Raw genomic sequence first — 25,844 nt, 5'->3', positions numbered from 1 at the left:
GCCTTTTGAGGTTTCATACCAGTTTCTTGATCAATCATGCTCTGCTGCCTCTATTCCCTGCCTTTTGAGGTTTCATACCAGTTTCTTTATCAATCATGCTCTGCTGTCTCTATTCCCTGCCTTTTGAGGTTTCATACCAGTTTCTTGCACAATCATGCTCTGCTGTCTCTATTCCCTGCCTTTTGAGGTTTCATACCAATTTCTTGATCAATCATGCTCTGCTGTCTCTATTCCCTGCCTTTTGAGGTTTCATACCAGTTTCTTGATCAATCATGCTCTGCTGCCTCTATTCCCTGCCTTTTGAGGTTTCATACCAGTTTCTTTATCAATCATGCTCTGCTGTCTCTATTCCCTGCCTTTTGAGGTTTCATACCAGTTTCTTGCACAATCATGATTTGTTGCCTCTATTCCCTGCCTTTTGAGGTTTCATACCAGTTTCTTGATCAATCATGCTCTGCTGCCTCTATTCCCTGCCTTTTGAGGTTTCATACCAGTTTCTTGATCAATCATGCTCTGCTGCCTCTATTCCCTGCCTTTTGAGGTTTCATACCAGTTTCTTTATCAATCATGCTCTGCTGTCTCTATTCCCTGCCTTTTGAGGTTTCATACCAGTTTCTTGCACAATCATGCTCTGCTGTCTCTATTCCCTGCCTTTTGAGGTTTCATACCAATTTCTTGATCAATCATGCTCTGCTGTCTCTATTCCCTGCCTTTTGAGGTTTCATACCAGTTTCTTGATCAATCATGCTCTGCTGCCTCTATTTCCTGCCTTTTGAGGTTCCATACCAGTTTCTTGATCAATCATGCTCTGTTGCCTCTATTTTTCTACCTTTTGAGGTTCCATACCAGTTTTTTAAGCGATCATTCTTTGCTGCTACTATCCCTTTGCTTTTTGAGGTTCCATACCGGTTTCTTGTAGTAATCATCATGCTCTGCTGTCTCTATTCTCCAGCCTTCAAAATACTAAGTATGTCAATGTACTACAATCATCTGAACATATTCCACGTTCTAGCAACTTACCAGTTTCGTTCCCAATAGCCACACAATGCCTAGCTTAGAGTTGTACTTTCCCCGATCCTCTCTTTGACCAGCCCATATAAAACTTGATTGATATGGGTAGATTTTCTGTTTCTTAATTGTGTCTCTTTATATCATCCTATACATTTAACAATAAAATGAACATAACTTTCATTTTTTCCATAACCAGGAAATGGTCGTTATCACATGTCCGCTGAAGGTAAGACAGAATGTAACAGTATAAATCTAGACTTTTCAAAGGTTAGAATGTCGGAACAAAATATTTTGTGCAATAGCAAGAACTTTAAAACATTAAAATTACCCTATGAATATGCGCTTAAATTAGGCAGTTAATCTTGATAAATTTCAGGCGTATGTTAAAATGCCTGAAATTCGAATACATATAAGAAAAACACAATGTATTAAGGACCGAATGAGTCAGACTTGAATGAAAGAGTTCCAATGTCCCCGCGTTGCACTAATTTATATTTCCAAAAGGCATAACACTTTTAAAAAAGTCGATCGTCCACCATTATAGAGCGTGACTGTCCCAAATATTGCTGATAGATTATACGTTTTCATAAAAAAAAAAAAAAAAAAGATTGTACCCGTGAGAGCGCTAACAAGGCCATTTTCAATAAATTTGATATATCCAAGGGACATAACTCTTTTTAAAAAGGTTGAATGACGTCCATTTCAAAACTTGTCCAAGATATTGCTGATATCAACTTGCAATATAAGTTGTATAAAAATCTGAAAAGAATTGTACCCGTTAGAGCGCTTAAGATGCCATTTTCCATAAATTTAATATTCTAAGGGGAATAATTTTGACGAATTCCGAGATCCAGTTAAGTATTCCTGACAGAAAATTGTAAAAGATAAAATTACAAAAAAAAAGAAACAAGAAAGTGCATTTCATGCTTTTGAACTTCGTACTTTATTTGGCCTTTTCAACTTTTTTGGATTCGAGCGTCACTGATGAGTCTTTTGTAGACGAAACGCGCGTCTGGTGTATATACTAAATCTAGTCCTGTTATCTATGATGAGTTTATTTGTATATGTAAATATACGAACATAGGGAAAATCTTCTTGAACTTTTGTTGAAAACAAACACACACTTAACCATTAAAGAATAACTATAGAACTGGAAAGCTCACGTGACACTTCAATACTTTACTGCTAGAGAAGAATAGTTGTATTGGCAAAAACCACGTAAATAATAAGAAATATACTGATCATATTAGCGAGGACAGGAAACTAACAGAACGAGTTGATTGAGAGGTTAAAAGCTTTTTTCATAAAATATCTTGCAACAAAAAAGTCAGGAGTAACCTAATACAACTTTATGACAATTTACATTTTTATGTGATTTAAAAAAAAAAAAAGAAGCAATAAAAATAGTCCGTTTAAAACTGATCGTATAAAGAATTGTAAATACCTATTTTTTGGGAAACAATCTTTAAAATTTCTATCATATGCAGAATATGGATACAAGGTACAGATACATGTAGCAATAATTAAACAATAATAGGTCGGTCAATTGTTTTTCTTGCTAAACATCAGTAGCAAATATCTCATGCATATTTAGGAGGAAATTAGAATAAACATTAGGATGGAACTCCAAAAGGACAAAACGCGATGAAGGGCGGAAAATGGAGACTTCTAATACAAATGACAACGGTTTTTAGGACAGAAATTAAGACTTTTAAAAGCCCCCAGAAAAAGTTGTTTTAATGTTTCTTCAATGAAAAATATCTTTATTTCTAAACAAACTAAATTACATTGGTATAGAGCTACACATAAAAAAAAAAATTACATAATGCATTTGTACAGACATATAAAGTTATACGAAAGCAAGAGAGAAGCAATTATCATAAATTAAAATATACGGTGAAACCTGTTTTAAGAGAGCACTTAAGGGAGCGCAAAAATGTGGCCTCTTAAGACAGGTGGTCTTATTTAATGATCTTTTGCTTAATACATGTGGTCTCTTAAGCATGTTTGACTGCCATATTAAACTAAATGATAGCAAGTACATGAGTTGATGAGTTAATCTAGATTGAATTCTGTTAGTTTATTTTACACAATGAGTCGCATTGCTTATGCTAAGTAATCCCCATTGGTAAGTAACTAATAAAGAAAAGAAGACGTGCTTCAACTATAGCATACATGTGTATCATGGTCGTCTGGTACCAAATTTTTTACAGCGGTCAATATATCCATAGTGTTGTACGCGAAGTTGTGTAAGAACCATTGGTTTAATAGCTTCGTTGTAAACACGGATATATGGGATCATTGATCCTATGATATTTGAAAGCACAATGAGCATAGTTCCAAAGTCGGATTCAGTGTGAAGTTTTGGTTTTAGTATTGCTGTGTTGATGTCTCGTATTGTTACCATACATATTCTCTTGATAAAATAAAGATCGTTCCAAAATATACCTTTTATACAAATGCGAAGGTTACAACTTATGCAGTTTCTTGAGCAGTCATGCTTCGCTGCCTTTTGAGGTTTCAGACTAGTTTCTTGATCAATCAGGCTTTGCCGGCTCTATTCCCCTGCTTTTTGAGGTTTCATACCAATTTCTTGAGTAATCATGCTTTACAGCCTCTATTCCCTGCCTTTTGAGGTTCCATACCAGTTTCTTGATCAATCATGCTCTGCTGTCTCTATTCCTCTGTTTTTTAGGTTTCATACCAGACTGTATTGAGCAATCATGCTTTACAGCCTCTATTTCTCTGTCTTTTGAGGTTCCATACCAGTTTCTTGATCAATCATGCTCTGCTGCCTCTATTCCTCTGTTTTGTAGGTTCCATACCAGACTATATTCATCAATCATGCTTTACAGCCTCTATTTCTCTGTCTTTTGAGGTTCCATACCAGTTTCTTGATCAATCATGCTCTGCTGTCTCTATTCCTCTGTTTTTAGGTTCCATACCAGACTGTATTCATCAATCATGCTCTGCTGTCTCTATTCCTCTGTTTTTTAGGTTCCATACCAGACTGTATTCATCAATCATGCTCTGCTGTTTCTATTCCTCTGTTTTTTAGGTTCCATACCAGACTGTATTCATCAATCATGCTTTACAGCCTCTATTTCTCTGTCTTTTGATGTTTCATACCAGTTTCTTGAACAGTCATGCTCTGCTGCCTCTATTTTTGCTACCTTTTGAGGTTCCATACCAGTTTCTTAAGCGTTCATTCTTTGCTGCTACTATCCCTTTGCTTTTTGAGGTTCCATTTAGGTTTCTTGTAGTAATCATGCTCTGCTGCCTCTATTCTTCAGCCTTCCAAATACTAAGTATGTCAATGTACTACAATCTTCTGAACATATTCCACGTTCTAGCAACTTACCAGTTTCGTTCCTAATAGCCACACAACGGGTGTTGCTAAACGGCGGAAACGGAAAACGGAGTTGTACTTTCCCCGATCCTCTCTTTGACCAGCCCATATAATACTTGATTGATATGGGTACATTTTCTGTTTCTTAATTTGTGTCTCTTTATATCATCCTATACATACATCAGTGTTCCAGCTATGATGAAATAGAGGCGCGACCGCGCCCGAAATTTTGCGCCCCTCTGCCTTTTTAAGCGCCCCTCTGCCTTTCTGATGAAAAAAGTTTAAAAAAACGATCTTTTTTCCTCATATCGTCGCCATTTTAATGAGTTCTTAATACACACACTTCATTAAGACAACATATTAAAATTGTTGACACTTGTTACCTGTATATAATCACCTATTTGACTAGAGTCAATTTCTTTATCAGGTGAAATTTACGACCCTGTCTAATCCCTTTGCCTTGAAGCACCGAACATCATGCTTTACAGCCTCTTTTCCCTGCCTTTTGATGTTCCATACCAGTTTCTTGAGCAATCATGCTTTACAGCCTCTATTCCCTGCCTTTTGATGTTCCATACCAGTTTCTTGAGCAATCATGCTTTACAGCCTCTATTCCCTGCCTTTTGAGGTTCCATACCAGTTTCTTGAGCAATCATGCTTTACAGCCTCTATTCCCTGCCTTTTGATGTTCCAAACCAGTTTCTTGAGCAATCATGCTTAACAGCCTCTATTCCCTGCCTTTTGATGTTCCATACCAGTTTCTTGAGCAATCATGCTTTACAGCCTCTTTTCCCTGCCTTTTGATGTTCCAAACCAGTTTCTTGAGCAATCATGCTTTACAGCCTCTATTCCCTGCCTTTTGATGTTCCAAACCAGTTTCTTGAGCAATCATGCTTAACAGCCTCTATTCCCTGCCTTTTGATGTTCCATACCAGTTTCTTGAGCAATCATGCTTTACAGCCTCTTTTCCCTGCCTTTTGATGTTCCATACCAGTTTCTTGAGCAATCATGCTTTACAGCCTCTATTCCCTGCCTTTTGATGTTCCAAACCAGTTTCTTGAGCAATCATGCTTTACAGCCTCTATTCCCTGCCTTTTGAGGTTCCATACCAGTTTCTTGAGCAATCATGCTTTACAGCCTCTATTCCCTGCCTTTGATGTTCCATATCAGTTTCTTGAGCAATCATGCTTTACAGCCTCTATTCCCTGCCTTTTGATGTTCCATACTAGTTTCTTGAGCAATCATGCTTTACAGCCTCTATTCCCTGCCTTTTGAGGTTGCATACCAGTTTCTTGAGCAATCGTGCTTTGCTGCATCTATTCCCTACCTTTTGAGGTTCCATGCCTGTTTCTTGAGCAATCATGCTTTACAGCCTCTATTTCCTGCCTTTTGATGCTCCATACTAGTTTCTTGAGCAATCATGCTTAACAGCCTCTATTCCCTGCCTTTTGAGGTTGCATACCAGTTTCTTGAGCAATCGTGCTTTGCTGCATCTATTCCCTACCTTTTGAGGTTCCATGCCTGTTTCTTGGACAATCATGCAGCCTCTATTCTCTACCTTTTGAGGTTCCATGCCTGTTTCTTGTACAATCATGCTTTGCTACCTTTTGATACAATCATGCTTTACAGCCTCTATTCCCTGCCTTTTGATGTTCCATACCAGTTTCTTGAGCAATCGTGCTTTGCTGCATCTATTCCCTACCTTTTGAGGTTCCATGCCTGTTTCTTGGACAATCATGCAGCCTCTATTCTCTACCTTTTGAGGTTCCATGCCTGTTTCTTGTACAATCATGCTTTGCTACCTTTTGATACAATCATGCTTTACAGCCTCTATTCCCTGCCTTTTGATGTTCCATACCAATTTCTTGATCAATCATGCTCTGCTGTCTCTATTCCCTGCCTTTTGATGTTCCATATCAGTTTCTTGAGCAATCATGCTTTACAGCCTCTATTCCCTGCCTTTTGATGTTCCATACCAGTTTCTTGAGCAATCATGCTTTACAGCCTCTATTCCCTGCCTTTTGATGTTCCATACCAGTTTCTTGAGCAATCATGCTTTACAGCCTCTATTCCCTGCCTTTTGATGTTCCATATCAGTTTCTTGAGCAATCATGCTTTACAGCCTCTTTTCCCTACCTTTTGATGTTCCATACCAGTTTTTTTAGCAATCATGCTTTACAGCCTCTATTTCCTGCCTTTTGATGTTCCATACTAGTTTCTTGAGCAATCATGCTTTACAGCCTCTATTCCCTGCCTTTTGAGGTTGCATACCAGTTTCTTGAGCAATCGTGCTTTGCTGCATCTATTCCCTACCTTTTGAGGTTCCATGCCTGTTTCTTGGACAATCATGCTTTGCTACCTTTTGATACAAATGCGAAGGTTACAATTTATGCAGTCACCAACTCATAAAACCCGGCTCTATATCAAAGGATAAATATGTGTCAAAAAGTAAAGAATCAAACATTTCGTGTTATTATGTAAACACATTACCACACAACGTATAATTTGACACAAACCTCAAACCATTTTAATATTTTTTATTTACAATATAAATGTACCTGTAATATTCCTTAAACACATGTGTCAACTCCCACCTTCGACTTTTTCTTTGCAAATGAAACGAATTTTAATCTTACATAACCGTTGGCAATATCTGTTTAATGACAGCAGAATTCGAATTTCGTTTTGATCTAATAATAAGAGCTGGTATTAAAAGACAGTAAATTGATTGTTATAGATTATGCATGCAGTGAATCATTTTTATCTTTTGAAAACTTGGCATGTTACTAGTATTCTTGTACGTAATTAAGTTATAAAAATGCCTTATAATTCTCAATACCATCTGAAATTTCGCACTATATTGAAAAGCAACGAACAAAAGATACAGAGTCGCCATTATAGCAGTGGTATTGATAAAATCAAGGAACAAAGTCACCAGTGTAGCAAGGATGTTGTTAAATATAAGAACAATAAACATAATTCAGTTTGTCACCTGTTTCCACAATTATCATCTGCTAACAATTTCACAAAAAGCCAACATTTTAGAATTGCTTATTTTTTTCTCTCAGTCAGATGTGTTATGAAAACATCTAGACAGGTAAGCTGGAGACCAAACTTGGTGAGGCAAATGAATGCAAAGCCTATTTTATCAACCGTCTGTGTTGAATGGAGTATAGAAATATAGTCATCTCTAACTTTTCAAAATCAGGTAGTAAAACCCATGATAAAAATGTGCGTCCGTTTGGATGTACGGGATGCATAAATACGACAACACGTCATGATTGAATAGGGACGATAAAATCGTGATACGAAAATGAACGCTCTCTGGACGTTAAAGATCACTTGAAGTGAGATAATTCTTAGAGTGGTTTGTATGTGGCCACGTGCATGCGAATGTTTTCATAACCGTTTAGAAATAATTTCGAAATTTAACCTGATTTTGTAAGTAAAACAAATGCATAGGAAACTAGCTCTATCTCTTATCTTTCAATATTGTTAACCCTGTTATATATTTGTCCCAGCTTTGATAAATCAATTTATACTCATGCGTCTATAACAAAAAGTTAAAGCTGTAGGTAGACCACCCACTTTTGTAAATAGAGAAATAAAGATTACCAGAAAAAAATATCGAAGAATAAAGAAAACACGAAAGCATTGAACACAACGGAAAGCCAACGTTTCTCAAAGTAATTATTTTTTAAGATACGCATGTATATCTTTAGCCTTTAATCTGGTGACTTCCAGTCTACAATCAAGTTTCATATCAATAACAAATCAATTTGCAAATTACACAACTTGTATTTATCAAATAAAATAACACTTTATTAATGTTACAAAATATTGGTTCAAATAAAATTTATAGAAAATCAAATCATATTATTTTATATTTCAACTTCAATGTGCACGGAAAACATCATCTTCGCTAGCCAAGGGTTGCGATCCACTCCTGTTCGTAAACCTTGACTAGCGAAGATGGGAAAACATTTAGTAATTACGACATCTCGGGTTGATATCTTTTATTCTACGTCTACATTCGGATAATTGGTCTTCATATTGATTCTCTTTTCCGTAACAGAACAAACAATATCAGCCTGAAACGCAGAAAAGCGAAGTATCATTTTTAACTAGGGATATACTACATAGAACTAGGAAGGAAACAATATATATAATCAATCTGATATCAAGACTATTTACCCGAATAACTTTCATGCCGATGTTGGCATAGTTACAGTGATTTGATGATCTCACCAAATACTTTTAGAATTCATTAAGATTCATTTAGATTAAGATATACAAATAATTAAAATGTGGTAGAAAAGAATACAGAAGTTATCAAGTGACATTTAAAATCACAAGTCCAGATAAACTGACAATACCAAGGCAACAAACGAAAGACGACGAAAAGACAAACAAGTTATGTCGAGGATTTCGGTTACCACACATTACTTAAAACCTTGCGTAGAATATGTATGCGACTGTCGTACACTTGAGAGGTTTCGCTAGCTATAAAACCAGGTAAAATCCACCATAATCTACAGAAGAAAATACCTCTACCAAATGCAAGTCAGTAATATGAAAGTTGTTAGCCATTCGTTTGGTGTGATGGAGCCTTTGATTCTGTCATTTGAGCATGGACTCTCCGTGTTTAATTTTGCTCGGAGTTCGATATTTTTCTTTTTGCATCACATGTATTATGATGTCAATGATTTTGGGTAATTTACCTTTTAAATAAAGGCAACAGTAGTATACCGCTGTTCAAACTCATAAATCCATGGACAAAAAACAAAATCGGGGTAACAAACTAATATGAATTTAAATCAGCAATCTTTAAATTCATATATACACATGGAAAAAAGTATTGCAACACCAAATTGAAATTGAAATTAAAAAAAACACTTTTTATTTTTTTTGTGATATAATTTGGTAAAATAGAACTACTTAAACATTATTTAAGTATCACCTGAGTTTAATCAATAAATATCAACTCGGTAAGTTTTTATCTGCACATGCAGCTACTGTACCCGTAAACAGCAAAACAGGTGTTTTCATCCTCATTGTTTTCAACACTTTAAATAACCAAAATTTTAAAGTTATGTGATTGACACCTTGTAATGGGTCATCGACAACTCTTAACTGCAGCAAGATGACAGATTATCAGCATGAGTGAAGCAGGAGGTCGCTGTAATAACTGCACGTATTGTTGGTCATCACCATTCCACTAGAAGTCGTTTTGAGAATTAAAAATGGCACTAAACGATGTTAAAGACCTTCCGAAATAAAGAAGACCCTCTATACCATTTGCTAGGGAAAATCAAGCATAAAAAAGGTTGGTCAGAAGGAAACCCCTTGCATACAATACAATCTAAAAAAGAGAGTGTTTGGCATACAGGGACCTTTTAACAAGAACTGTTCGAGATTAACTCATCGCTACTGGTTATCGTGCGATAAGACCATTTCGGAGACCTTTGTTCACGAACAGACACACAGTTTTCCGTATCCAATGTAGTGCAGAGCTCGCTAAAATTGAAAATTAGCATCATGGAGGAAGATTCATTGTTCCAATGGAATTCGGGTCATCTTCCGTGGACGGATCGTAGCCCAGATTTGAACCATATCGAGCATATATGGGACACTATTGGGCGGGAGGTGCGCGAAAGGACACCCCAGTTCAAACACATCATGAAATAAACAATGCCCTTCATCAGAAATGGTTGCTGCTACCTTAGCAACAAATTAGTCGATTTTTGGCAGGAATCAGAAGACGTTAAGATGCGGTTATCCGTTTGAATGGAGGCTGCGCACAAAGTACTAATTCTTTGGCGTGTAACGATCAACCATGATGTGAACAGTCATCTGAAGATTAATTTTGAAATGTCTGACTTTGTAAAGTTCGACTACAGTCAAAGTTGTAAAATGCATTTTTTTGTACAAAAAACGCTTCATTTTGTTATTAAAATTGTGGTTATATAAATCATTTTTTTTTTAACATTTTTTGTTCGTTTCAATGCCAATGTTATCATAAACTATGTTTCAATAATATTATACAAATATCTTATTATATATCATCCAAAAAAAGAGGCTGATTTTTCAATTTTTGAAAAATCAAGGTGTTGCAATTCTTTTTTTCCATGTGTATACATGTACTACAATCTAATTAAAATATAGATCTTTGATTACGTTATACTACAATTTATGTAGTACATATAAAACGTAATCAAAGATCTATATTTTAATTAGATTGCATGTACTAGTACTTCTAATCGTTTCAATTTTTAATTTTTAAAGGCTCCTAGAAACCGATATACCATTCTAGAATTATGTAAATATTGTGAACATGTCGGACATTAACATTCAATGCAATTGCATTTGGAGACTACTGAATGTTGATAAAACTGGCGTCTAATGTCTCCTTCCGACACTACCAATGGCGTCTAATGTCTCCTTCCGACACTACCAATGGACTCACAAAAGTTTGTCTCTGGCGTCTAATGTCTCCTTCCAACACTACCCTGGCGTCTAATGTCTCCTTTCGACACTACCCTGGCGTCTAATGTCTCCTTCCGACACTACCAATGGACTCCCAAAAGTTTGTCTCTGGCGTCTAATGTCTCCTTCCGACACTACCAATGGACTCCCAGAAAGTTTGTCTCCTTTCGTAAAAAAATTAAATGGACTCCATAATGTTGAAGAGCAACTTTTAATTATCAACAAGCAATCTATCTTGCAATTTCACTTGGAGTCTTAAATTTTTAATCCCCGCAGTTTGTTTCGTAGCATTCAGTGAATCGTTGAATCGAAACTTTTAAGACTTTAAAGGAGACTTGTCTGCTGAGGAGTTTAACAGCTAGGGAGGTGCGTAGTCATATTAATGTTCTTATAAGGGGGACTAAGTAAGCCTGTGGTGTATTTATTGTGCGATATAGGTCTAGAACTTAGCATTTTCGTCTTGATCATGCTCGTAGTTTATTGTTTCGTAATACCTAGAGTGAACGTCACCATCTGGAGCCAGTTGTAGATCAGATAGATAAAGTAAATGCGTGGAAAAAGATCAAATTTAAGAAATGCTTTAAATTATTTATTATGCAGGAAAGAAAAGTGTGTACTTTCTAGATGCCGTATCTGTCATATTAGAATAATACACGAGTAACTTCTAAAAATTTCTTGACGTAATCAGGGACTTTCTATACTTAGTATAGAAAGTCCCTTAAGGTGGCTCGGCCCTTTACCAATGCGCATATTTTAGAATATGATAAAACATTTCGTCAGATTTTATACATAGTGCCATGTGTAAAATATTAGAATAAGCTCTTGTCCTGGTGTTTTCGTGGAAAGTTCAGTTAAAATGTACTCTTTTGAAATCATTTGCAGTATTTTCGCTATGTTTTGCACTTCTGTTCCGACTAGTTTTTACGATTTGACGCATCGGACTTTATTTGTGTATATATTAAAAAGGGTCTCTTTCATTCATATACTGTAATATTATGTACACACTACACAGTATCATTAGGTTATAACTTATTTGGGCGAAGTAAGAATTATGTACATAATGTGTGACACCCTCATTGTAAACACTGAAACTTAATATCTTTATAAACTGCAATTTACACTTTTAACAAATCCAGAAAGCTTTATGTCTGACATGGTTTCGTTCTAATTTGATTGAAATTCTGAGACGAATGTGATTTTAAGTACGTGTTGAAAACATTAAATTGTAAAGTTAAGCAACACTTGATAGAAGCATGTATAATTTATATAGTTTTATCCACTAGATCCTTCAATTGATCCAAAGTTTGTTAACATTTAAATAATGAAATTTAATAGGTTTTTAAATCATTTGTATAACAACACTTTATTATACATAACAGTAGTTCTGTTCATAACACACTTTCTATATGATTGCATATAAACTAGGGAATTTCATATATAAAAACGCTTAATGCATTTGTTAACAATTTGTGTGATGCTGATTTGATTAAGACATGTATTCCAACGATTTCAATGTTAATTATAGTCTTCCATGATAACGATTTGCTTTCAACAACTGTTTGAGATTTCAAGTTATTAGTGTTTATAATATGGATGACGAATCAAGGTAAGATTTTAATATTTATTTCTTTGTATACCTTTATTTCATTATGTATTGTATAGTCTGCAATAATTTATAATGTCTGAAGTCATCAGTTGTTTAGCTTTTCAGTGCAAAATTATACTACGTTCATTTGTACTCGATATAACTGGGGAGAAAAAAATCAAGTTCAAACAGGGCACCAGTAATATTAAGTATTAGTATCATACGGAGATCAGGGTACTGTCATGACTTACGCATGAGCAAGTTACTTGTTTTCGTTAAAATAAAGAAGTTGGTTATAGTAGCCGGGGTTTGTTTTCTCTCAATCGATTTATGACTTTGAACAGCGGTATACGTTTGCCTTTATTTAGGATTCATGAGTAGCAATCCAACGACAGAGCAAAAACCAAAAGACATCTCGAGGTCAACAAACGGTCTTTTACGCGTATGTTTCCTAAGCTCTACATCGCCCCGAGTCTCCAAGAATTTCTTTTAAATTTACCAGACTATTAAAGATCGTCTACCAATACCAATTTCCCTAGAAGACAAATAATTAAGATCAAATGTAAACAGCCTCTGACGAGGTATGTGACTAAGGCCAGGTACATTAATATATGGCGCGTTAAACTTGTTTTTAAGACATCGATACCTCCCTATTAATCTCGATCAGTGCCATGAAAAAAATAAAAGTTACATATAAGAACGCACCACAGGAATCCGTACAGGGAAAGCACCTGACTATGATGCATAAAAAAAGACAACTACAATCAAACAGTTATAAAAAAAAATGGCAGTCACAAGCGGTTGTGTTAACCGATCCTCTTAACCTAATAATAAGAAATCAGAACATCATACGCTGTTATACTGGTAATTGTAAATCGGTAATTCAGTAATGTAATAAAGTAGACACATGATCCATTTGAAACAAATAGAATGTCAAGAACGTTTGCAGAAATTTTTTGTTCTTTTGATTTTGAAATAATAAATAAACAAAGTAATGTTAATAAATGAACTAATTCTTTTCAAAACTTGACCCTTTCAAACGATTCATTAAATAACTTTTCAGTACTAGTTTTTAATTATTTCATTAAGCTCAGTTTCAACTATAAAATAGTCAAACATTGGATACCCTCAAACAACTGACAGAACAGTATCCTTTATACACATTATACATTTATGGTCCTTTGAACAGGTGAATATTAAAAATTGTCAACACGCGAAGGTTATTTCACTGAGCAGCTGAGGGTTGACCATTTTAAATATACATCAATTCTAAGTGGAAGTCTTTTGAACACTTACTTGTAGAATCTTCTTGTAAAATATTGATGGCCCTGAAAGGAACGTTTAAAAGATATGTAATAGCTGACTTTTAGGCCTCAAGGAAAACTAAAGTCGCTTTGCTAGGGTTCAGGATATTTATTAATCAGTAACGTAAAACACCCTGTAATAACAATAATAATTTTTTTATCATTATGTAATAACAATAATAATTTTTTTTTTTTTTATCATTATAAATAACAATAATTATGTTATACTAATTTTACAAATCAAATACAAATTTAGTAATACACATGATAAGTATAATATTCTTTCATTACATATAATGGTATTATACAAAACATTACACTTTAAAAATACATTTAAGTTATGAACATAATGATATCAAATACTATGTTTAATCATCAAATCATAGTATTAATGTCTTTACATATAATATTCAGTTGTTCAGATTAACAACATTGATAAATTAAACAAATATTAAAAACATCTAAAATCAAGGGAAATAACTCTTTATCAAAACTATGTGCTTAACATACTCCATAGTTAGTTCAACCTTTTAAACGAAATACATTATAATTCTAATAACATATTACTAATCCTTACCAACTTGTGGAGCAAGGTTGTTACTGTTGTGGCACAAACCAATTCAAACGTACATACTGGTATATCACACAGTGATATTTATATAACAGCTTACAAATTCTGTAAACCAAAATTACAATGTTAAATAACGGATTTTAATGAAACCGTATTTAAACATAGACCTAACTATAAAACATACAATATAAATAGTGTCCTTGTGTATAAAATAAAACATAACTCGGACAATACTTTAAATATGTGCAGAAACGTAGTTCGCTATCTAATACAACTTTGTTTATGTTTTCTATTTATAATCAATCAACAATGTTATTGTGTACAGACTAATTCATACACGTAATACACGGTGGTATTTAAAATCTACTCATAACAAAGTCTTATCGAATACACCTCAAAAGTATCGATCGGAATGTGTGTACTTTCTAAAGTGATTTACATATAGCTCTAACGAATGACTACCTGTACTTTATATAATAAAATAAGTGTATAATATATGCATTTTATGTAGCGATAATACTTTTCGGGATCATAGAGAAAAATAACCATTCATACCAAAAATCATTCAATCTATGAAAATATATTAGAAATATTAATAAAGAAGTAGATAAAGAAAACTCACGTCAAAATGTCAAGTCTGTCAATATAATACAATGCTGACTATTCAATATACTTTCAAACTATTTCAATGGCTACTGAACATAAACGTCTGTCCATTTTGACTCCATTAGTCCTTCTAACTGAAAACAAAGAAACTAAGAACTGAGCGGTAAAACTTTAAACTAACCAATCAAATCCAAGTAATCATGAATGATATATGGAAACGTTTCAGTGTAATAAAAGTTTATATGATACAATATGTTATGAAGTTTAATTCAATATTAACATAATTATACATCTTTATTTACAATTAAAATATAACAAAATAAAGCGGCTATCACAGATATATCATCGGCTACTGGCACTAGATTTATGTTCAAGGCATATTTCCTCGTCTCTAGATGGACCACAGGGGCTTGTTACAAATGCCGGGTTTACTATCCATACGAACCCCTAAAAAAACACAAGGGAGGAAGCTAATTTGTGACAATGCTTCTAATTATTGTTGTAAATTTTTTCTAAGACTTTCACTTACTTTGTGACCTGAATAAATATGTTCCCACTTGAATTATCTCTCCAATGACATATATTTTTCACCTTAAATAACCTTCATGTTGATGAGTCGTTGATGGCAGATGTTAATTTATCTTTTGATTTCTTTTAAAACTTGACTGAAATTTAATTTTTTTAGAGATTGTTGAGTACAGAAGTTTCTATTGTTTTTTTTATAAATATTGAAGACTGTATGCTGACCTCTTTTAAATGTCTTCTTTTGTTTGATTGAATCTTATTGGCGTTCGCCGCACATCTTCTTTTATTCGTATGTACTACACAACATCTGACTGAACCTTTGATTACCTACCATATGCTGTCAATGTAAATAAAACTGCAGGTTCTATAGATATATATTTCACACATTTTAATTAAGTCAAGTTTTTGTTTATATTTTTACCATGTGTGTTTGGATTTAATAGTCTTATTAATTGTCTGCTGGTTATTATTGTTTAACTGGATCCAGGGGTAAACTTGTCCGCTCATTCAGATGTTTGAAACTGGTATGTATATGTCTGAATTCAAAAGATTGATTAGGATATATAATCATAGGCACACGGATTTCCGGTATTTAAACCTATGCCATGGGGCTTCATTTTGACTGAGGGAATGCTTAACGCGTAATACCATTTTGGTCGATATCATACGACAACCGCGATAACCTCAGCTAATATAGTCACTGAGTTCGGAATGTAATGACGTCCTCGAGGCTGTTGTGAACATCGTTCTACTTTCTTTGACAAATTACTCGTCTTTTCATATTTTGTTGTCATTTGTTGTTTGGGTCTTTAATGTATGCAACATGCTAAAATCACTGTGTCTCTGATTATTGTCTTCAACCTATAGATTTTATAAATTAAAGCAGCAGTAGTTTGCTGATGTTCAAATCTCATAATTCTCATAATGCCATGCTGGACTTTTTAATATTGACAACATATTTGTTGAATTAGGAGGTTTGGTCTTCCAACAGACTATTGGAATCCCAATGGGTACCAATTGCTCTCCTCTACTTGCAGATTTGTTTATGTATTTCTATGAAGCAGAAATTATCAAAGGGCTTGTATACAGAAAAGAGAAAAGAAATTAGCCCAGTCTTTTAATTTCACCTTTCGGTATATTGATACTGTCTCTTAATAATAATAGATTCAGTGATCACTTACATTTAATATACCCAAGTGAGCTTGAAATTAAAGATACTACCGACACAGATAAATCTGCTTCATATTGAGACCTTTTTCTCGAAATGACTACGGATGGTAGGTATAATACAAAATTTATGACAAACGCGATGATTTTAGTTTTCCTAAAGTCAACTTTCCATTTCTGTGTAGCAACATCCGAGCGGCATCATCATATGGAGTTTATGTGTCTCAATTGATACGTTACTCTAGAGCTAGCTCAAAGTACGTTGATTTTGTTGAACGAGGAATGCTGCTTTCTCAAAAGTTGCTAAGACAGGGCTATGAATCAATCAAATTAAGGTCATCACTCAATAAATTTTACGGTCGCCATCATGCGCTGATTTGCCATTATGACAAAAGTGTGTCAGAAATCATATCTGATATTCTTCCTCAGTCGTAGTAACCTTCCATCATTACAGAACTGAAAAAAGAAATAACACGGCGGCTGCCGTATACGGTGCAGGAAATGCTTACCCTTCTGGAGCACCTGATTTCACTCCCGGTGTTTGGTGGAGTTCGTGTTGTTTCTTATTTATTATTTATAACTGTTGATGTAAATGTCTTTGGGTTTTGTGAGTCTTTGTTCACTCATTGGTTTAGATTGTTATTGTCTTCTTATCAGAACATACAAATCTATGTAAAAACACCCCGTAGGAAATCACACGAACTACAAAAATCGGATGCGCATACAGGGTAAGTGTCTTCTGCTATAAATATCTCACCCGCCGTTGAAATCAGCACTTGTTCAAATTATCACAAACTGTAAATTCACACATCAGGCGACTATTCTAGTATCTTGTAAGATCTAATGCGCGAAACAGATCTCTAGTGAGTTGTGACACGAACACATCAGTCAACATGTGAATTAACCAGTCAGTATGCATCCTGTCGATTTATGTTGGCATTACAAACGGTCATGCTTTATCCCAGACTACTTACGGCGTCCTAACTATAAAGTTAGATGATTGATTATATTTTAGTCTGGGAAACATGGTAAATTTATCATTAGTAAAATTGGGCTTTAAACTAGATTTGGTTAACTGCGAGTGATCTAGATTTGGTTGACTCCGAGTGAACTAGAATTTGTTAACTCTGAGTACTGGAGGGTCTGAACTTTGTCAGGCTTGTCAGTTGTTGTGATAAAGTCGTGATCGGATGAACCTAGCCCTTTTTCAAGTTACTTTTAGAGGTTTGTTCTATTGTTGTACTCTTGCACCACTGCCATAGTTTGGGAAGGTTGAGCACTCACAAACATATTTTGCCCAGTACAATAGCATGAAGCTGTTTAAGTCCTTGCTGTGGATAGTTATCAACAGTATACAGTCTCACAAACATATTTTGCCCAGTACAATGGCATGAAGCTGTTTAAGTCCTTGCTGTGGATAGTTATCAACAATATACAGTCTCACAAACATATTTTGCCCAGTACAATGGCATGAAGCTGTTTAAGTCCTTGCTGTGGATAGTTATCAACAATATACAGTCTCACAAACATATTTTGCCCAGTACAATGGCATGAAGCTGTTAAGTCCTTGCTGTGGATAGTTATCAACAATATACAGTCTCACAAACATATTTTGCCCAGTACAATGGCATGAAGCTGTTTAAGTCCTTGCTGTGGATAGTTATCAACAATATACAGTCTCACAAACATATTTTGCCCAGTACAATGGCATGAAGCTGTTTAAGTCCTTGCTGTGGATAGTTATCAACAGTATACAGTCTCACAAACATATTTTGCCCAGTACAATGGCATGAAGCTGTTTAAGTCCTTGCTGTGGATAGTTATCAACAGTATACAGTCTCACAAACATATTTTGCCCAGTACAATGGCATGAAGCTGTTTAAGTCCTTGCTGTGGATAGTTATCAACAGTATACAGTCTCACAAACATATTTTGCCCAGTACAATGGCATGAAGCTGTTAAGTCCTTGCTGTGGATAGTTATCAACAATATACAGTCTCACAAACATATTTTGCCCAGTACAATGGCATGAAGCTGTTAAGTCCTTGCTGTGGATAGTTATCAACAATATACAGTCTCACAAACATATTTTGCCCAGTACAATGGCATGAAGCTGTTTAAGTCCTTGCTGTGGATAGTTATCAACAATATACAGTCTCACAAACATATTTTGCCCAGTACAATGACATGAAGCTGTTTAAGTCCTTGCTGTGGATAGTTATCAACAGTATACAGTCTCACAAACATATTTTGCCCAGTACAATGGCATGAAGCTGTTTTAGTCCTTGCTGTGGATAGTTATCAACAATATACAGTCTCACAAACATATTTTGCCCAGTACAATGGCATGAAGCTGTTTAAGTCCTTGCTGTGGATAGTTATCAACAATATACAGTCTCACAAACATATTTTGCCCAGTACAATGGCATGAAGCTGTTTAAGTCCTTGCTGTGGATAGTTATCAACAATATACAGTCTCACAAACATATTTTGCCCAGTACAATGGCATGAAGCTGTTTAAGTCCTTGCTGTGGATAGTTATCAACAATATACAGTCTCACAAACATATTTTGCCCAGTACAATGACATGAAGCTGTTTAAGTCCTTGCTGTGGATAGTTATCAACAATATACAGTCTCACAAACATATTTTGCCCAGTACAATGGCATGAAGCTGTTTAAGTCCTTGCTGTGGATAGTTATCAACAATATACAGTCTCACAAACATATTTTGCCCAGTACAATGACATGAAGCTGTTTAAGTCCTTGCTGTGGATAGTTATCAACAATATACAGTCTCACAAACATATTTTGCCCAGTACAATGGCATGAAGCTGTTTAAGTCCTTGCTGTGGATAGTTATCAACAATATACAGTGGTATACAATTGAATTTTGAATAACACAACTTAACCTGCATGCTCTGAAGCAAAAGTTATTTATATATGATCCAGGTGTTTTACTCTTGTTGAAATTCGTATGCTAAAATAAAGATATCTTTTCCTAGACGAAAACCGTGAAAGTCATAAGAAGCTTTTTGGAAATATTCTAGACCCATCACTTGAACCAATCATTTGAAATTGAACTCAAAGCCATTTGCTGAAACTACATGAGAGATTTTTTTTAATTCGTCAAATATGCAATGGTCCGACATATGCATAAGGTAAACATCAGTGTTGTGTTGACTTCTTAACACTTTACTTCTTCGGTTCACATTTGTCGTCAAATAAAAAATGTGTGTGCATGTAAGGTCAAGCAAGTGAAATTTTGTTGATTGATAAGAATAAACCTATTACTGAAAATAAACATTTTTTTGTCAGGAATAAATTTTATTATTCTCAGTGAGACTAATATATAATACTCTTAATACAAGTTATAAGATATAAGAGACGCGTAAATATAGATTTGAACATTATAGGATTGTACAATCAATAAAGTTAAGGGTAAAATGACGTCTGAAGCCCCCTATTGTCATGATAGTATCCCATGATGTCAATTATACTTTTATTTACCAGAATTTAATTGACGTTCAATCATAAACTACCTCGATATCAAGATATATACGACTTATTCTGATGACTTACAAGCTTTTTGAACTAAGCTAAACTCTAAGATTACAGACAAATTTATTGATATATAATTCCTTTAGAGTAAAGAAAGGATTGCGTATACTTAATCAAAACTGTATGCTAAATATGATATTGCTTCTTATTACCATTAACATCACAATGTAGTAAAACCAATTCTAAATGGACCTGTCTGTTTGGCTTTGGGAGATGTAAACATACGCAGCCACGTTTGGCTGGAGTGGGGTGTCAAATCTGAGATTATTTGCAAATCATAAGGTAACAAATAATGCAAGGCAAAAATGCGGCGTTTTGCATTTGTGCCGATTTTTTACAGGTAAATTACAGGTTAATTACAGGTGAATAGATATAAGAAGATGTGGTATGAGTGCAAGCGAGACAACTCTCCATCCAAGTCATGTTATTTTTCATTTATCATTATAGACCTCTTCCGTCATCCAGTTGTACACTATATTCACATACTTTAAAATCAAGAAGTAAAAACCTTAGATAAAAGCACTCTGGTTTATACTAAAATGACGAATTGAAAATCTATTTACAGCATTTAAATCCATAAAAACGGAATACATTAAAATCATAAATCTGTTATTGCTGAGTATTTATAGGCAACATATCTAATATATTCCTTTCTTATGATTTCGTCTCTTTTATATTTGTTGTAAATGTCAATAACGAAGTCCATCTTTTCTTTGTCTTGCTATTAACGTACTTATGTGTATGGCCGTCGATGGTTAAAAAAATTGACTCCTAGGATCGTTGCAGTGTGCAATATGTCCATCAATTACAGCAAAGTTCAGAACAATATGAATCAAAATTAACTAAAACCTTTGTTTATAAACAGATTTTACCATTATACCTGCACGGTATAGTATATGTACAAGTATTAACTTACTCGAAGCAAATATAAAATCGGCGCAAATGAAAGAATCACAATTTTAAAAATCGGCGCTAATGTCATACGCCCAAAAGATCTTCTGTCCTAATTCACTAATGTACTGCTAATTTGTACAGGTCATGAGTATCGATGATATATTTGCAAAACGGACTGACGGCTAAAAACTTTACGTTTCCATATGTTCTCCTGTTTTGTTATCTTGGATGTTTCAAATTCAGTATACATGTCCAACTGGAACAAAGGCGTTTTAAAATATTTGTCACTGTACGTTTAAAAATCAGCAATCAATAATCTACAAAATCATGAAAAATTTAGATTTCTCTGATCTTTATATGAAACTTGTGTTGAGAGGAGCGCGGGATGTACAAATACAAAGCCATGTCCAATTAAAAATCAGAGGCATTATGGTGATAGAGTATCATGCTCTCTTTATAGGTTAAAAAAATTACAATAATTGTTGGATGTATTGAATACAAAATTTTTATCTTTACTCAACATATCTTCTAAGAGTAACAGTGCAAATCCATTTATTCACCCGCAACGACTCCCTTTTATAACCTTCCTTACTGATTTTTATAAACAATGGTTCTTCCTAATGAATATGCATGGCTTGTCGAGAACTTCGTGACACGTCCCCAGATTTTATATTACGGTCGTGTCATATGTAAAACATAGGTACCACTAACATGATCGTGTTAAACTGTAGGAGTAACGGTCAATATCTTGTTTCGTTGCTTTATGTCTCTGCTTAATGAATTGACCGATGACAACCAATAACATGATATCTTGCTTGCTACCGTATTTATGTATACAGCATGACAGTATTATATCCATCATCACAAAAAGTAACGTAATCAAATTCTCGTTAAATATGATTGTATTTTTCATCAAATATCTACTCACCAATAGTCATATAAAGGGATTCTTACTCGGAAAACAATATCATTCAGTCATGATTTCCGATATACATTGAACAGATATAAAAAAAAAATCGATTTCTCACCTTCTTTATTTGATACAAAAAATAGACGCGGTTAGACATGAAACTCTCCCGAGTGCAGGAAAAGAGTGTACTTATACTTATTCCAAAATCAATCAAACGTATTTTGTATAAAATATTTATGTAAAACTTGGCTCTTCTTTTTTTCAAATTAAATCGATGCACATTAGGTACTGATACAAGTAGTTATTCTGTTTATTTTATTGTTTTCAATTTTTATGAAGGTGGTATTTTATCTGTAAAACAAAGGCCAACATTACCAAAGGGAATTCAAACTCATGAGTCTACATTAAACCGACAACCCCATGACAAAAAATAAAAAAAATAAAAGACAAATAACAGTATCCAAACACAATTGAGAAAAATAAAGACCGAGTAGCAAGAACCCTAACTAAAAAGGAGGCTGATATATATGGGGCTTCTGAAGTGCACATGTAAGCAGATCTGGCTACACATGTGAAAATATAGTAATAAAGCGAGTCATCTCCCTTATTATCGTTTGATGACATGCCTTGTTGCAAGTTTATAATCAAAAATTGGAAACGAATTCTAAGTATTTTTTTAATGCTAGCTTTGATTTAAAAAGTTGTGTTTAGCTTCGCGTTGTGATCCCCATTGAAATTGAAATCAGTCTATAAGTCAGTATCTATGATAATGGCGGTTGTCTTAGTTTCACATTCTAAAGTAACATATTTTCCCGCACTTTTTACATATAAAGGTAACGCCTGAACCAAGTCAGAATGTGGCTGCGTACTTATACATCACGCCCAGCCAAACAGACGCTTCGCTTCGGCGAGGATTTTACTGCCGGTTGAAAGATGACTAAAGTGACCATATTTTTGTTCCCTAATAGCCATTGCTATGACTGTGGAATAAATGAAGAGTGAAATATGCGCTGCAGATGACATCTATCATATCGGTGCACCTTGTGTCACTACAGTTGGGTATTTATTTAAGTTGGTGTCTATGCTAAAATGGAATATTAACTTTTTCAATATATGAGAAATGAAAGATGCTTTTAAAAGGACCTTAAAAAATAAATTGGGAATAAAACTGACAACGACATGGCACATGATGAGTCTTGTGTTGACATGCATCTGGAATACACAATTAGTTATATTTGGTACCTACAGAATAAAAAACAGTTGAAAAAAGTTTATAGTAAATAATATAGTTTGACCATTTTCAAATACGGATCAAGTTTATTTTAAAACTCTTGGGAATCCTACGGAGAAAGCCAGGATTCGTCGTCAGGGAAAGTGAAAACAACATATTTTATTTCGAGCAAATTTGTTGATGAGACTAGCTGTCAGGAACTGCAAGTACTCTCGTGTCTGAACATAGTGTCTTTTCGTTGTTGAGATGTACAAGTACCCGGCCACGTCCACTCTGTGTTGATGTTACATGTATTCATCTGATGAGTTGTGCCTTTTTCAACAGATTTTTTATAGTTTGGTCTTATGTTGTATTGTTTCACCACTGTCCCAGGTAAGGGGAGGGTTATGATGCCGCTAACATGTCTTTCCTCGCCACATTCTATTTGTATGTTCCTGTCCCAAGTCAGGAGCCTGTAATTCAATGATTTTCGTCTGATACTGTGTTACATATTTGTTTTCATTCAAGTTTTTTGTACATCAATTAGGCCGTTAGTTTTCTCGTATGAATTGTTTTACAATTGTCATTTGGGGGCCTTTTACGGCTGAGTTTACGATACGGGCTTTGCTCATTGTTGAAAGCCATGCAGTGGCCTAAATAGTTGGTATTTTTTTTGTCATTTTGTCTCTAGTGAAGAGTTGTCTCGTTGGCAATCATACCAAATTTTCTTTAATTATATCCAACAAAATAATTCTGCAGTTACTATAGTTGAAGAAAAACGGTATCGAAAGAAAGATGGTATATATTACAATGTCACTAGTATAACTCAACTTTGCAAAATTACGTATATTTCAATTTTATTAGATGATAAAATGTATTGGTCAAAGTATAAAGATTCACTTGTAAATAGTGACTGAATCATTCATATTTATTTTTACAACAGTTCTTTGACCTACAAAGACATATCACATCCCAGTGGATCAATTCTGAGACGATAAGTAAGGTAAATATTTGTCGTCAAACCTCATCTCTATGGCAACGACAGTAAAAAGTGAATTTAATTAAGCTTAATAGTTATTCCTTCATATTAAATTCAAATTTAATTGTAATTTTTGGATTATTGTCTGCAATACTATCTCCAGTAAAGATTGTTTGCGAGACAATTTTAATGAACAACTATATATATCCATCTTTGACATTTTGTTGTATTACAGTTTGGTATTGCGTATGATCAAGTAAAATACTGAAACAGAGTTGCATACAATGTGTACTTTTTATGCTCTAGAATGGGCACACATAGGGTTTTACTAGAAATATTTAGGCGCTTCTTTTAGGGGTTTCTGAACCGTGCTATGCATGTTGAACAGAAAAATCAACAGGCAAGGGAAACTAATAGTTAAACTGGATAGACGTTAAGCATGAAAGTTTGAAGGCTGCATGCTTAACGTCTAGTAACTGCTGGATTATAGTCGGGAAACTTTATTTTTAAATCTAAAAGAAAATGTTTGTACATACATGTGCTTTGCAACAGGTCTAGGCCATCTGAGAACTCTTAAACATTGGTGTTGTATTATTATACTACAGATGACCGTGGCAAACTAAGTGCCTACATCGTGTTTGACGTTTCCATTTCAATCTGACGTGGCTGCGTACTTAAAAATCCCGCAGTCAAACGAGAACCTCTCCTAGAATGAGAACTTTTGTCGAATGAGTGACTCGTCATTAATTGTTTCACTAGTGAGGTCGTGATAAAAATGTGAAGAAAGTGCCAGCCATGTTGACTATAACAACTGTACTGTATAACATAATGCTAGTATAGTAAGGGCAAAGCATTTGTAATTTTGGCGATTCATCCAGTTAATTGTTAATTCTTGAGAAATATCCCGAAGAAATGCATGAATGCATTTTCTGTTCTTCCCAATACCTTGAATAGAACATTAATTGATTAAACAACTAAATAAGCTCCCATCCATTACATTTTGTCAAGAGGAATAATAATAAAAATACCTATCACAAAACGTACAGCTTTCTTATGACACCCAATGAAACAACTATCCATCAGAAAGAGAATAACGTAGATAAATTTTATAGTCTCTCGTGTATTGAAACAGTTCCATATAAATCTAGGCAATGACAGTTATATTTAGAATATTCTAGATTAATTAATACGGAAATATCTTCAAGGTAACGGTAAATTTTGTTGAATTTATTAATTTGATGGAAAATAAACGAATCGTTTATATATATATTTGTATTCACATACAGTGAAACTAAATGATTTCTGAATGATATAAAATATCTAAATCAAGACTACGACCTTTTATGTTGCTATTTTTTTCTGCCTTTTAAACAGTATACGTGTATTCTGCAATAAATATTTAAAATATTTTGAACATTTCCACAATATAACTATGAAAACTAACTTATTCAGCATATTGCCACCATTATTTCGCATCAATGTTAACTCGTTAGTAGTATAATATGGAAGACAATTGCTCACTCGCCTGATTTAATTTACAATAACCCCCTTCTACTTTGAAATCCCTTATATATCGTCGATTACTTTTTCGTCCAATAACCAATATTACACGCATATTTTAGACGGGTAATCGGGCATGATTTAAATGAAGTTTGTCTGGAAATTGTACAATTATTTTACAGCCACT

General features: G+C 34.3%; 1 long non-coding RNA gene and 1 pseudogene across 2 annotated transcripts; one reads left to right on the top strand and one right to left on the bottom strand.

Annotated features, from left to right (window-relative positions):
• Window positions 1-8,144: 8,144 nt before the first annotated feature.
• LOC139518771 (uncharacterized) lies at window positions 8,145-15,136 on the bottom strand. Of its 2 annotated transcripts, XR_011663450.1 has the most exons (4): window positions 14,929-15,136; window positions 14,313-14,411; window positions 13,728-13,759; window positions 8,145-8,451 (listed from the first exon to the last, which is right to left on the bottom strand). It is a non-coding gene; the product is annotated as an uncharacterized lncRNA (long non-coding RNA). The 2 variants fall into 2 exon arrangements; XR_011663451.1 differs by lacking the exons at window positions 8,145-8,451; window positions 13,728-13,759 and adding an exon at window positions 13,761-13,869 and having other exon boundaries at window positions 14,929-15,134.
• Window positions 12,212-25,844, top strand: part of LOC139518770 (cAMP-dependent protein kinase type II regulatory subunit pseudogene) — a 48,918-nt pseudogene continuing 35,285 nt past the window's right edge.

Source organism: Mytilus edulis, chromosome 4, assembly GCF_963676685.1.
Source record: "Mytilus edulis chromosome 4, xbMytEdul2.2, whole genome shotgun sequence".
Taxonomy (NCBI): domain Eukaryota; kingdom Metazoa; phylum Mollusca; class Bivalvia; order Mytilida; family Mytilidae; genus Mytilus; species Mytilus edulis.
This window is presented reverse-complemented; position numbering and strand designations above follow the sequence as displayed.